The sequence below is a fragment of the Pelodiscus sinensis genome, chromosome 4 (genome assembly GCF_052426305.1).
Source record: "Pelodiscus sinensis isolate ZL-2025 chromosome 4, ASM5242630v1, whole genome shotgun sequence".
In the NCBI taxonomy this organism is placed as follows: Eukaryota; Metazoa; Chordata; order Testudines; family Trionychidae; genus Pelodiscus; species Pelodiscus sinensis.
In genome coordinates, this window is record NC_143055.1 from 13,301,852 (window position 1) to 13,312,799 (window position 10,948).

Below are 10,948 nucleotides of genomic sequence, written 5' to 3' on the forward strand. Positions count from 1 at the left end.
GCGGGAGCATCATAGTATTTGCGCAAGAACACTGACAATCTTACATTAGATTGTCAGTGTTCTTGCGCAAATTCAAGCGGCCAGTGTAGACAGCTGGCAAGTTTTTCCACAAAAGCAGCTGCTTTTGCGGAAAAACTTGCCAGTCTAGACGCAGCCCATGTATTGTGTCTCTAACAAGGGATCTAGACACAGATACCATAGCTAGTGTGAGCTTTAATGCAAGAGTGATCCATATGCTATGGTCTGTTCAGTACTTGGCCTTTGTGCTAATGTAACCCACACAGGTAGTGTGGTTCACTGCCCCATGCAGTGGCACTTAGGCCACTTACAGTGAGAGATAAAAACAAGGGAGCTCTACAGCCTAAGCTGAAAGCCAGCTGGCTTTCTAGCTCAAGCTGTAGAGCAGTGGTCACCAACCAGTAAATCGGGATCTACCGGTAGATCTTGGAGCCTCTGACAGGTGATCCTGACTGGTTTGGTTGGGAAGCTATCCAGTGCCAGCACTTCAGTTGCCCCTCCTCTCACAATCATGCTGCCCCTGCCCTCTACCTTGGAGTCTCCTGCTTGCTGTGCCGGGTGTGGGAGGGAGAATCAGTGGGGTGCTGATGTCAGGGTGTCCCTCCTCACCCCACTTCTGTACTCAATCTCCACACAGAGAGAAGGGGATGGAGGGAGCTTGGCAGTGCAAATCTCTGTCGCTCGCACACACTGCATGTGTCTGTCATTCTCACAAACACACACTATCTTTCACTCTCATCTCCCAACCCAACACAGGGTGTGTGTGTGTGTGTGTGTGTGTGTGTGTGTGTGGAGGAAGGGGAGGCGTTGTTACTTCTGTTACTGCTTGCAAAGTGTGTAATTTGTGGTTTTGACTGGTCTGTGCATTTCATGATTTTCATTTCTCTCTTATGCTTACATTTAATTATTTGATTAATGAGTTCTAAAATGCCAAACCTGGCATGTCTGGAGTAATTATCCCTGTGGTAATTGCTGCTCCTGGAACTGGCTGGCATGTCCCTGCTGCCCCTGAGAAAGGCAGAGCAAGAGGTGTCCACATGCTGCCCTTGCCTGCAGACGCCACTCCTGCAGCTCCCATTCATCAGTAACAGGGAAGTGTGGCCAGTAGAAGCTGCGGGCTCAGTGCCTATCAAGATAGATGTCTATCAAGGAGTCATTGCTGCACATGCCAGTTGCTTTCAGGAGCGATGCAGGGCCAGTGCTGGAGTAAGCCTGCTGCCTTAACTCTACTGCTTCACCACCTGGAAGCTGTCTCAGTTAAACAGTGCCCAGCCAGAGCCTGCTTCCTGAACCCCTGTCCCAGCCCTGAACCCCCTCCTACAACCAACCTCCTGCCCCAGATGTGAGTCCCCCTGCACCCAAACTCCTTCCCAGAGCTTGCACCCCGAAACCCCTTCTGGACCTCAATCCCCTGCCCTGGGCTAAGCCCGGAGCCCCCCCCCACACTCCAAACCCCTTGGCCCAAGACCAGAGCCTGCACCCCAACCCCATCTCCCAGCTGGTGAAAGGGAGTGAGGAAGGGGGATGGAGTGAGCAGGGGCAGGGCTTCAAAGGAGGGGCGGGAAGGAAGCAGGGCAAGGGTATTTGGGTTTGAGGTAGATCTTACATTGCACTTAACTACAAAAAGTGATCTTGTGGTTAAAAAGGTTGGAGACCCCCCCCCACCCCCACCCCCACCCCCACTGTAGCAGCTCCTACACTAAGCTCTGGAGGTCCCAGGTTCAAATCTGCCTGGTGGTGGTTACACTAATGCTGGCCCACAGGAGATGCTGAACATCTACGCAGCAAAGACAAATCCACGGTGCCAAGTCTCAGAGCCCAGGCTGATTGACTTGGGCTCATGGGGATCGGGTGACCAAAAATTGCTGGATAGGTATTTGGACTCAGGCTCCGGTCTGTGACCTGGGAGAGGGGGCTCTTGGAAGCCAGGCTCCAGAACACCAACAGAGCCATTTTAGTCCTGTAACCGGAGCCACATGAGCCCAATTTAGTTGATCTGGATTCCGAGGGTGTGTCTGCCCTGCAGTCAGAGCCCCAGCTGGCCCTGGCTCATGAGGTTCAGCTAAGGGGCTGTTTAACTGTGGAGCAGACAGTCGGGCTTGGGTTGTCAGCTGGGCTCTAGGACCCTGTCACGTGGGAGGCTCCCAGAGCTGGCCTGGCCCCTGAAACATCTACATGGCAGGCCAACAGCCTCTTAGCCTGAGTCCCATGAGCCCAGGCCAGCCCTGGTTTTCAATTGCGCTGTAGTCATGCCCTGAGATTCAGCGCTCTGGGTGTTTCTTGGCAGTGTCCATGCGCCCTCGCTCACAGGGCTGGAGTGAGGCCACCAATTCATTTACTATAAACCAATGAACTGCTGCCAGATGGAAATGACTTTTAGGGTTGGTGTACGCTACAGAGAGTGGGGGGTGGAGGAGATCGATCTAAGTGATGCAACTTCAGCCGCATGAATAATGTAGCTAAAGCTGATGTGCTTAAGATAAATTTACCACTGTGTCTTCAGTGCAGAGTGTCAATGGGACATACTCTCCTGTCAGCTGCTTCTTGGGCTTCTTGTTCTGGTGGAGTACCAAAGTCAACATGAGAGCAATTGGCCATTGATTTATTGAGTCTATACTAGACTTCACATATATCAACCCCTGCTGGATTGATTGCTGCCCATCGATCTGGCTAGTCGTGTAGACATAGCCTTAGTCACTTTACCTGGACTGGATATGTACAGTTTCAAAATTTGTATCCTGTTAGGGATGTCATGGTGTAGAAGATGACTACATGATTAATTGATAAGCCTAGGCTTATCGGTTAATCTTGTCGATGACATGCATTTCCCCCTGTCCTTGCTGCCTCTGTATCAGAGGCAGCAAGTTTGGGGAGCGGGAGCTGCTGCCAGGGAAGAGCTAGCTTCAAAGCTGGCTCCCAATGAGCAACAGTTCCAAATCCTCCCCCTCCTCTGCACTGCTATCTCTGACAGAGAGGCAGTCGTGTGGAGTGTGAAAGAGGAAGGCTGGAGCCAATACATGTGGAGATCCGGCTTTCAATCCAGCTTCCCACCCGTATTGGCTCCTCCCCTCTCTTGCTGCCTCCTACAGAGATGGGGGGAGCCAGTGCTGGAGGGAATTGGCTTAAAAGCTGGTTCTCTCCAGCACCAGATGCCCGGTGCCACCTGCTCCCCCCCTTGTGCTGCTGTGTCTATCAGAGGCAGCAGCGTATGTGTGTGGGGAGGAGGGAGATGCTGGGTGGGCTGCCACAAAGCAGCCTCTTGTCTGCAGTGGCCCTGAGCTCCCTACAAACAGAGGCTGGTCTGCAACCCATGGAGCAGCCTCTGTCCACAGTAGCAGCAGTGTGGGGTGGCAGGAAGCCAGCCTGAACGAGGAGCTGGTTTTCCCCCTTAGCGTTTTTCAAGCATATTTTCAGTCAATTTATAGTGAGGTTCTTGTGAGCCACATGAGCTATTACAGTTATTACCGAATCCCTTCCTGCAGCATTTTCAGTCTAAGAGCCAGTGGCTGAAAGTTGAAGGCAGCGTAGTTCAAACTGGAAACAAGGTGTCATTTAGATGCCAGTAGCACTGGATGGAGTTTTCTGGCTGTGCTATGCAGAAAGTCAGAGTAGATGTCCACAATGGTCCCTTCTGACCTCGAAATCAAATAAACTAAGAATCAGGCCTATTGCATCTGATAACAACACTCAACAAATACTGAAAGATGCTACTACACCAGGGTTAACACAGTATCTCTAGTATTCTATAAGTGGCGGGAGTCAAATATTACAGAAGACTGCCCTCTACTGGAAGGAAATAGTTCTGCCATCATTCAGTAGTTTGCGCTTTAAAGCTTTTATATTTTCAGCCTCGGTTAAATATCTTAAATCAAAATGATTTTCTCTGCCCATTCCTGCCTAAAATGCAAGAGGCCTGTTGCTTCCATATCTGATATCTGGAAAGGGCACCATGACAATGTTACTTGTTTCTACAACTGCTTGAATAAGGGGGGGGGAGGGAAACGTGCAAATGTGTTTGTGAAACAGTGACTTGAGTCACTCATTGCTATTTATGTGTTTATGCTAAGCATCACTCCTGCTATTTGGATGATCACTGGTATTCATGTCAGTATTTGCCTGGAAGTTTTTTGAAGGCCTTATTCATTATAAAGATTCATTAACTGAAAAATCATAATAAATATTAAATAAAAAGTTTCCACTAACAGTCTGAAAATAATTCATCCAAACTACAGTATTAGGTGAATACTTCTGTATCTCTTAGGGTGCGTCTACCCTATAGGGCTTAATTCGAAATAAGCTACACAAATTGAGCTACGTCAATCTTATTTTGAAATTGAAATAGGGAGCGTCTACACCAGTGGCGGATTTAGGGCAGGGCGAGCGGGGCGACTGCCCCGGGCCCCACGCGTCCCGAGGACCCATGCATGCGCTGTGGCAAATGAGGGGCCCCGCAAAATTTCGCTGCCCGGGGCCCCGCGGTGCTACCCTGGGCCCCGCGGCACTCTCATCCGCCCCTGGTTTACACAACACTTATTTCGAAACAGAGCACTCTTTCTCCAACTTCCCTTTCTCCTCATACAATGAGGGTTACAGGAGTTGGAATAAGAAGTCCTCCAGTGTGACAGTATTTTGACACTCTTTTGAAATAACTGCTGTGTAGACGCGGACTAAGTTATTTCGGAATAGTGCTCGTTATTTCAAAATAGTGTTGCCATGTAGACGTACCCTTTGATACCATTTCCATGTTGTCTGAGCACCTCACAACACCCCTCTGCGCTAATGGAATGTTGTTATCTGCATTTCACACATGGAAAACGGAGGCACAGAGCTAGCAAAATGAGTGGGAATAGCAAAATCTGGATCCTGTCCCTGGCTATTTCCCTGATGATCTGTGTGATCAAGGATAAATGTTCATGCTTCTGGTCCCAAACCTCAAAGGTATTTAGGCTCCTAATGTCCGCTGACTTTTTTTTTTTTTCTTTCAGGGGCAGTGAACATTCCAAATTCCTTTGAGGGGCTGGACCAAAATGACTTTCCCAGGATAGAGGTCTCCCAAATCAGCATCCCAGCACTTGAACCATTCTTGCCTTTCAGTAGTTATCATGATGATTATTAATAATAACAAATCCTCTAGCAGAACTGAGGAATGGTCTGTTTGCATGTCACATTTTTCTTTCCACTGATAATTCTCACAACTCTATTTGTTCACCTCTGCTACTAACCTACCTAGTGAATTAGCTATCTCCATTGGATTTTTTTTTTCTCACCAACATGGACCAGACTTGCAAACTTTGCATTTGGATGCAAATATGGGATTGATTTGATTATGTAGGGGTTTTATCCCCATCATGCAATGAATTGAGATTACGGGCTAATTTATGAGTTGAACTACATGCCCATATAGGAGAATAATGGGGAGAAATTCTGGAGGTGCTACCTTAAATTCAGTGGAGTGAAACTGGTGTTTAGATGGATTCTGGCTATAGTTCTCAGGGGAGTTATCAGGTTTTTAAATAATGAACAGTGGTAGTATTAATAGTGAATTACCAGGTAACATTTTTAGTGGAAAATAACATCTTAGAGGTGAACGAATGACCAATAATGGGATGTTTTTAAGTAGCTATTTTGAGGATTTAAAGAACAAAACAATAGCTCATTGGTTAATTCAGCACTGAGGGACAGAGCCATATCATGGACTTCATCTGATAACAGTGATTTAAACCTGTTGAGCAGATAGCTCTACATTTTTATTCCAATGCTATTGTTTCATTGGCTGTGGGGCCTGCTTCTTCATGGTACCCCTCCAGTTTCATGGGGTTATTCTGGCACACAACTGTAGTAACACCACAGTGAATCGATCCAGCTGTGCTTGACGCCAGATGTGTTCAAAGTCTATTTGGCAAGCTGCTGAGCTATGTTATGATTTTCAGAGGAACAGGCCAGAGCACATATGCATGGTTGTAAAAGGGACTGGGCAGACTCAGCTGTCCCTGAACTCAGCTGGAATGGCATATCTCAGCACCTCTGTACTGCTTCAGTGTAGACGTTCACTATGGCGGTGGGAAAAACTCTTCCTTGGCCATAGTTAATCCACCTTCCGGAAAGGCAGCAGTTTGGAATTCTCCCACCTACCGACCTATTGCTGTCTACCCCAGCATGCAGGTCTGTTTCACTACGTAGCTCCACAGTGTGGATTTCTTACATCCCTGACTGACAGAGCTGAGTTTACCTAATTTTCCAGTGCAGACATGGCCAGAGTCATGGGACTTAAATTTAGGTCAACCTATATATGTTGCTCAGGGGTGCAAGCAATTCACACAACCTAAACAGCACTAGATTTGCAGAAAGTTTTACCATCAGCTACCTGCCTCCTCTAGATGATGTGAATGGACACAAATTATGTTTAGAGCCAGAAATGTCTCTACCTCAGAAGGCCGGAGAGAAGACAGCGCTGGTGACTATGCTTGCTACTACTCCTGCATATGGAGTTGTGTGAAACATCGTCCTAGACTGTTGGAACAGACTGCTTTGTTGGTATATGGTTTTCTCAGTGGGAGGTGTCAGTCCGGCAGACAGGGGCTGCAAAGAACTTTGTTTTGGAAGCTGGTGATCCTCTGCTGTATTATTCCCCATGTTCGGGTAGCGGAGGGCTGTGGGAACTCTGCCTAAACCACCACTGGCTGTTCAATTTCTTAAAAATAAGATGCATTAACTAGTAGGAGCATTCGCTCACTTCCCGTCTGCAGTGAGGTGATCTGAGAAACCTCTAGAAGCCAGGTCATAAGCTGAAAGATCCACTTTTCCACTCGTGTGAAAGGTCACCTCAGATTATATGTATGAGCTCTCTTCCTACCAAGAACAGCCTAAACCCTGAGAATTAGCAAAGGTGCCAGTCCCCCCTCCTCAGTCATTATCCCAACAAAAACCTCTCAGTCAGGATGTGCAGTGCCTTTAGGCCGTGCACAAGCCATCGATCAAGTGAGACAGGAACGCAAAGCCTCCCCTCTCCCCCACCATGCCCAAGGCAGTCACAAGAGCCCAAGAGCTGCATTCGTTTGTTTACACGGGGCTATGGCAGACGGGCCCAAACAAAAGACTCCCACTTGTGCTTTGCCACAATCCATCTCCATTAGGTGGCCTGCTAGGATAACACTTCCTAAAGCAGGGCAGGAGGAACGGTGGCGATAGCTGAGAGCTGCTTTGGACTGGTCTGTGGCTGAGAAGTGCCCAGCTTTGGCCTGTAAGTCATTTATCCTAGGCTAAGAGCAGTGCCAATATGCCCGACACTTGTGAGGTCACATCCTGGAGGAATTGCTTAGGCTATGAGAACCTGCTGTGGCCACCTACAGATGGACGTTCATTTCTTCACAGGAAACGACAGGCCTGGAGCTGGAGGAGCCAGTGCTGACTGTAGGCACAAGCAATGCCAGTGATTGGTGGTTGGGCCCAAAGCTTTTGGGGGACACACTTACAGCAACCGGCTGGCCTGCTGTCGGCCTTTGTGGGCGGAGGCAGATAGAGAATCCCATTCCACTGAATCAGCCTATGAAAGGTAAGGCCAGGCCTGCAGAGCCAACAACATCCGTGAGCTCCTGGACAATGTGGTGGGGTCCCCAGCTCCATTCTCCCGGAAAGGGTGAGACCTGGCCTTGCCTTCCTCCTGCCCTTACTGCTGCCCAGAGCACGTGGCCCGGAACTCTGGTAGCGATTAAAAGAACAGGGGGCTTGGTGTACGACTTTGTGCATGAACACACGCACCTCTGGTGAGTATGCACTGTGCCAATACCAGGAGCCAAGTATGCACACAAGCAACATCCTAACTGTGGCAGCTTCCTGCCCATGTAACTTGCATCAGCAAAAGGCTGTGAGTGAAGACCTGCCCTATCTTATTCTCCTAGGATGATGCTTCAGAATAAAAGACTCCTAAATTAGTGAAAGATCTAATTTTTCAATTAATTTTAACTCAAGCTAACGAACTGATTTATTTGTAAAGTCCCATGCAATTAAGTAGAGTACGGCCATGAATCAAGAAACCACTTCACATGTGCTTACAGTTAAAAGATTTTAATCCTTGAAGTGCTTTCCTGAACTGGGATCCAAGTGCAGTGAATTGTGGGAGGATACACTTTATTAACAGAGCAGGGGAATCCCTGTTTTAGCTGCACACCTGGACCTCCCTACTTCTAATCTAAAACCAACTACACATACTCCCATGCATGCTGATGCCCCCCTCTCTACAATCTATCTGGCTGCCAACTTGAAACTTACACTGCACATTGCTAGTTCAAGACACTGTGCTACATTTGTCCAGGTAAAAGAAGTGAGCAAAGGAGATGGTGGACACCAAAGGGAAACCATTGAGCTCTGTGAGTGCCCTGTCATTCATCTTCCACCTGGACACACATGACTAATTCCCATCACAGGCTATGGTGACACCAGACCTTGCTGGTGTTCATGAAGTTACTACAAGCCCCAGGTGCTCCATAATTGAAAACATACCTCTTTGAAGTTGGGTTGGGTTTTTGTATTTCTTTTGGTAGCACATCCATCCACATTTTAAGACAGAACCTCTCCCCCCTCCCCCCCAGTATCCAACTTTTTCTTAACTCAGCCTCTCTTCTTTGGACACAGAATGGCTTCATCCCCCACCCCACTCCCCGACCCGGAGACTTTTATCGTTTGGTTGCTCCCTGTTATTTGCAGTGAGGTGGCTTCTCTAGCACGTGTAAGTATGTTGCCCACATTCCTGAGTGCCAAACTGCCTGCCTAGCCTGTGTGCTCTATCACGCCCCCCAACTGCCTGTGTAGCGCCACTATTTGGCATGGAAAGAGCTGCATTGCTCACTGTGCAAGTACCCGAAGTGCAGGCGCTGAATAGCTCTGCATGCAAATGAAGCAAGCAACTCCCTGTGGAAAAATCCACATATTGAATTGTGAAGATTAGTCCCTGCACGTGGAGCTGAAGCATGATCTGGCATTTATCGTACATCAAAATGGAATTCCAAGTCTCCAAAGACCGTCTAAGGCTGTTGGAATCGATACTAAGAATGTTAAAAAAAGGTTAATTAGGTTACCATGTAACCACTGAAAATCTGAGCGTTTGCCCGCTGTGGGCACCCCGGGAGCAGAGCTGGCAGCCAGTGCATGCTGGGGGTTGGCTCCCAGCTGCCAGCCCCACTCCCAGAGAGCCAGCTGTACCATGGACTCTGTCATATAATCTTTATGCGGTAAAGCCTGCAGTGCAAGTGGCAGCTGGCTACCTGAAAGCAGGGCCAGGGGCCGGGAGCTGCATGTTACCATTACAGTAACCAACAGACTCATGCTTATCGATTAACTGTTAAAACAGTTATACCATTACATCCTTAATGCATACAGGTGACAACTAGCCAGCACTCGTTCAATTTATGCTCTATCTACTATATATCTGAGAGAGTTTGTCTGTCTGTCTGTACATTCAAGAACTCCTAAATGGTAAGAGCTAGGACTGCCAAATTTGGGATGCAGCTTCCTCTTTTAGTTTAAAGCAAAGTCAGGGTTTGGTTGTGCCAGGAAAACAGGATGTGCTGAGAATGGGATTGCTTCTCAGAAAACTATACTGAAAAGAGACAGAATCACCAGCCAGGGCAAAGGGGCTGGCTGGGGGTGCCTCCCTCACATCTGGGACTGCCCCAGCCCCGAGTCTCCCACCCTCAGTGCCCTTTGCGGGGGACTGAAACTCACCTGCCCTGATTCATGTAGGAACACTGCTGGATGTTCCCCTTCATTAGGGAGTGGGGTGAAAGTGCACACTTTGCTGCATTCCTCACTCTGTCTGGGGAACGCAAGGGACAGATGAACCTGGACCTGCCCCATCCTGGGGACATGCATCCCTCCCCCAGTTGCGCATGCTGGAGCTGTAGGGGCTATGGAGAAATGCTTCTCACCTATCCCCAAGCTGCTGCGAGGAGAGAGGGCTGGGGTAATCCTTTCTCCCTGGGGAAGCCTGCACACTGAACCCCTCATCGCAGCCCCATCCCAGAGCAATGATTGAAATGAAGCAAGGACAATTTCATTTTATTCCCCCACCCAACCTTTTCCCCTCTCCCCCAAAATTCATTGAGTGAAGAACCTGAGCTAGATATATCTTCTAGTTTTAAAATATGGAAAAAGTTAAGCTATAGTGGACAGTTAGGGTACGTCTAGACTACACCTCTCTGTCCACAGAGAGATGTAGATTAGGTACATTGAAATTGCTAATGAGGCAGGGATTTAAATAACCCATGCTTCATTAGCATAAACATGGCCATCGCTATTTTTCGAAACGGAGCTTTTTCGAAAAAAAAAAGGCAGACTAAAAGCGGATCTGTTGAAAATAAACCTCATTTTTTGAGGAATACAGGATCTTTCGAAAAAGGATTTATTTTCGACAGATCCACCTGTAGACTGCCAGGTTTTTTTTCGAAAGAGATCTGTTTTGAAAAAAAGCAGTGGCCATGTTTATGCTAATGAAGCACAGGATACTTAAATCCCTGTCTCATTAGTAATTTCAACATACCTAATCTACATCTCTCTGTTGACAGAGAGGTGTAGTCTAGACACAGCCTTAAAGAATCAGATAAGAAGAGAAGAACGGCTAAATTTGGTCAGACCAAAGGTCTATCTAGCCCAGTATCCTGTCTTCCAACATTGGCCAATGCCAGGTACCCCAAAAGGAATGAACAGAACAGGTGATCATCAAGAGATCCCATCCTCTGTCACCCATTCCCAGCTTCTGACAGAAACTAGGAACACTGCCCCTGCCCATCCTAGCTAATAGCCATTGATGGACCTAACCACCATGATTTTCTCTCGGTCTTTTTTGAAGCCTGTTATAACCTTGGCCTTCAAGATAAAATTTAGCATTAACAAAATATCAAAAAAGGGATACAGTAACCAGAATTCAGAGACGGAT